The sequence below is a fragment of the Pagrus pagrus genome (assembly GCF_965226575.1).
Source record: "Pagrus pagrus genome assembly, chromosome: 1".
Classification (NCBI taxonomy): Eukaryota; Metazoa; Chordata; class Actinopteri; order Spariformes; family Sparidae; genus Pagrus; species Pagrus pagrus.
The window spans coordinates 30803198-30807727 of record NC_140185.1 but is presented as its reverse complement, the minus strand read 5'-3'; positions in this window follow the sequence as shown (position 1 = coordinate 30807727).

The following is a 4530-nucleotide window of genomic DNA, read 5'->3' as shown; positions in this document are numbered from 1 at the left end:
GCTTTCCTCGCTCGGCTCAACACTCTCCCTGATACGTCACCGTGTGGGCGGGGCCACGGCGACAAACAAGCACCGTGTGTGTGTGTGTGTGTGTGTGTGTGTATGTAAGTGTGTGTGTGTGTGTGCACAGCCAGGGCCATTACACACTGTGTGTTTGTGCAGGACATTCAGTCTTCTCAGTGGCAGAGCTCATATCTACAGATGTCTTTTTTATTATTATCGTCTTCACACTTGTGTCTCCAAACACAAATAATAACAAATAACAGTAATAATAAACTTTATTTATAAAGCACCTTTAACAACAGCGCTTCGGCAAACAAGAAAAAGCAGGAAACTCAAGACGACGGTATTACAGAGTAAACACTCAACAGTCGAGCCGCGTCTACAGAACAGAAAATGTAAGAAAACACACAAAAAAAGGAGATGTGATTGAACGACAACAAGGCAAGGCAGGTTTATTTGTATAGCACGATTCAGACACAAGGCTACTCAAAGTGCTTTACAGGGGCATAATAATTACATAAACAGACATTAAAAACAAGTAGGAAGACATCAAGAAACAAAATGTTAAAACAAGTCAAGATATAGAAATTAAGATAAAATAGAATAAGTTTAAAAGAGACGAGACTAAAGAATAAAAGTCACAGTGCATTTCAAAGCCCTCAGATTGCTTCAGTGAAAGGCTGTGGCAAACAAAAAGGTCTTCAGCCTTGATTTAAAAGAGGTGAGATTTGGAGCGGACCTGCACTTTACTGGGAGTTTGTTCCAGATATGTGGCGCATAATAACTGAACGCTGCTTCTCCATGTTTAGTGTTGACTGTAGGGACTGAAAACAGACCTGTACCTGACGACCGCAGAGGTCTGGATGGTTCATAATGTAGAAGCAGATCAGAAATTTTGACCCGAAACCATTTAGTGCTTCATAAAACCAATGGCATGATTTTGAAATCTATTCTTTGACAGACAGTGTAAAGATGTAATAATTCAAGTGATGTGATTTTCTTTAAAGATCTACTAAAAAGTCAAAGTAAAAGGAATAAAAGCGATAAAACAGGCAAAATCACAGAAAAAGTCAAGAGTAAATGCAAAAGAAAGAAAGAGTAAATGCAAAAAGTACAATGAATAGATTAACAATTAACAAATAAAAGCAGTACATGTGCATTATTATTTTATATAAATATGGCTTCTTTCATGTTAAAGCTTCACCAATATTTGTTTTTTTAAAGATGCAATATGTAGGAATTTTAGTTAGATATCTGCTGGACTTAGCATGCTAACCAGCTAGCCCTGGCCCATCCTGCTCCAAAGCTCCCGTGCTAGCGATGTAAACACTAACACTCCCCTGGTCCCCGAGCTCCCAGTCCAACTGGGCTCTACAAGCCCACTGTACCCTGCTACAGAACTGGTGTTCTCCTTGGTGGAGACCAAAACGGAGCTAAAAGAAGAGTGAATAATGGACTTAGATTTGTCAGGTAGACGGAAGAAATACTCCAAGTGAAACATAACTATGCTAAGTGTAGAAAAAGGCAACTGTCATATGATAATAACAACAATTAACAATAATACAGCTATATATGACAACCTCTGCTGCCAAATAATCTATTATAAGATACTATGTATAGGACTATATACCTTTCTTCATGGGCGTTATTCACATTATTACGTTTTGGAAATGTTTCAGCCTATCACAGAAATTCAAGCAGAGTCGATCTAACATGTCAGATGCGATGTTTTCGTTAAACCTAGTGCCAAAGGTCTACAGCACAGATGTGTGTGTGTGTGTGTGTGTGTGTGTGGAGACTTGCCATTTATTTGAAAATTCTTGTCCAAAACCTGGAAAAATAACCTGAATCAGACGCACGTAAACACAAACATGGTGAAAACACCGTCTGTCACCACATTGAACAGGCTCTGTCATCTGTGTCAGCAACAACCTGACGAGCCGATCAACATTTCTTAACAGATAGAAGCGTTTGGTAAACGTGCCGACTGTAATAAATGTCACAGCTTGTGTGATTGATGCACCGACACATGATTCATTCATTAATAAGACAAGACCAGGCAAGGCTAGCTTTGCAAATGTAGCCTGTCAGTGAGATTTGAGCTGATTGCTCGACACCACAGACTGTACACAAACAAAGTAAGTAAAGTCATACAGAGATATCTGTCAGCGATACTTTTGTTGGAGAAGTTTCTTGGTAGTTTTCAGGGTGTTACAGCTCATCACACTGAACTCTCAGCCACATTCGTCTTTACAACAACGCGCGTCAGTCACTCAGTAAAGGACGTTTATCCCACACTGCCTGTAAACTTTATTACACGCTGGCTTCCAGGAAAAGAGACGCTATTTAAACCAGTTTTAATTGTGTTAGGAGTCTCGTTGAGTGATGACAGATTTCTTAATGGCCCAGTTGCGATCCACCAAATGTCAAAGGTCAACGTTTAGGTTTAATACTTTATAACAGAATATAGATTGTTGTAAGGCACTTGTAAGGGTTTATTTAATTGCATTTTTTTTACTGTATGGGAGCAGCCACATTCAATAGTTTTCTCAAGTTAAAAATGTAAACAAATGCTGCAAATATCCTTTTTTAGTTTGGTCAAATCAAATACTAGATTGTCTGGTGAACGTCTCGAGGAGCCGGACAGACAAAAGAAAAGCAAAGAAAAAAGAAGAAACAAGTCACAATCACAATGTGGGTCAGTTTGCAAATAATCCTCGACAGGAAAGATGCTTATCCTGAGGAGTTAATTAGCTTAGTTGTCGTCATTTTTTGACAGCCTGCCCAACTTTCCTTTTTTTCTTCTTCTTGGTTGAGGCCCAACAATGAAACAGCAAAAAAACAGGAGCAGCTCAGACTGGTAATGAACTCGCTGTGTCAGACCTGTTATCTGTCAAGAGACTTCACGTGTTGAATTTATGCGCCTCAGACACCGGCAAACGTGACTAAGCTGAGTGACGGCAAAACTAAGCAACTTAAGTGTTTGCATAACTGGGAGAAAGCGCACAAGTGATGGTGGAGGTTTGCCAAGCAGATGAGTCTGACAAGTAAGCCTATTTAGTTAAATTGCTAAGCTACTCCCTGAATGAAAGTACATAGCAGGTGGGGGGAAGGGGGGAGGTGGAGGTCAACAAAGAACAGGTGGCGCTGAATCTTCGCATCATGCTCTCCCATGAATCTGAGAAAAAAAGCCTGCAACTCTCCGATCGATGCGTAACTCTCTAAAATCCAATAAACCGTTGTATTTTAACAGAATACGAAGCGGACGTAAGACTACATGCTGCGTAATATTACATAAAATGTCAGTCCTTCCCCTCGACTCACTGACGCATGGAGGTTTGAAGTCGTGCCTCCGACAGCCAAGCGGTGGGAGATTAACCCACTTCAGCCCCTCCCTCTTCTTTACCTGGCTCGTCTGTCTCATCCACTCATTGTCTGCGCTTTGCCATCTGCTGCATGGGAAACTGCTAATGCACACCGGCCCCCTGGGAGCGACGATTCACACCTGAGGTCAGCGACTCCCAGGACACCTGCAACTGGTAACAAGCACTTTGTTCATGTTGCACCGGTGTCCTTCCTGTTTCCCCTTTTTCTTTAGTGGAGAGCAGCACTACGTGTCAAAAAAACTGTATTATGTCCATTATGTCAGGTTAAATAATAGATATTAAATCACAGCCTCATGGAGAGAACGTAATGGAAACTGTGCGTCCATACGAAGCCTGCAGAGTGGAAGAAAGGGAACAGATGTTTAATAAAATGTGGAGATCTACCAGGACACTTTGTCAGCGTTAGACTGCGTATGTGCTTAATGTAACGTTGGAAAGCTTCATTAACATTGGGCGTAGTTTGGAACTGAAAACATATTTTTAGTTTTATCACTGAATCACATCCAAAAGAGAAGAATGAAGTATTGCTTTAAGGTCAAAGTTAATTTAGTGTATGTCTGCTGTGAATTATGTGTTTTTATTAAAATAATTGCTCTATATTTCAACAGTAATCACTGTAATAGAGTGTTTGGTCAATAGCCCATGTCTCTCCCGCCCCCCACTCATGCAGAAAATACATTTTCTGGTATCCCTGCCCACTTTATCCAATCACAACAGAGAACTCTATAAAGAGGCGGTCCTGTGCAGAAAAACAGGATCCTCCTGTTCTGGTACGAAAAGCTCTCCTACTGACGGCTTACACGACCAAACATGAGAAAGTGATGAGAAACGCTTGAAGAAAAGAAAAAAATTGCACTCTTCTGATAGACAGAGGGATTAAACGTGATGCTAAAGAACCAGAACCACTGCCTTTTCTTTTTTCCCACAACAACCGACATCTCCTACGATGCTAGTAGCGGCTAATGCAGCCGCTATAGCCACAAGCGGATATGAGAAGTGCGCTGCAGAGGTGTGGTAAGATCACATTCACTCTTCATCCCCGGGTTATTTTTCGTTTTCAGATCCAACCAGCGTTGACTCACCTGGCATCACTTGAGGCAATTTTTCTCAGGGTTTCCTGAAAAGACACTTTTCACATATG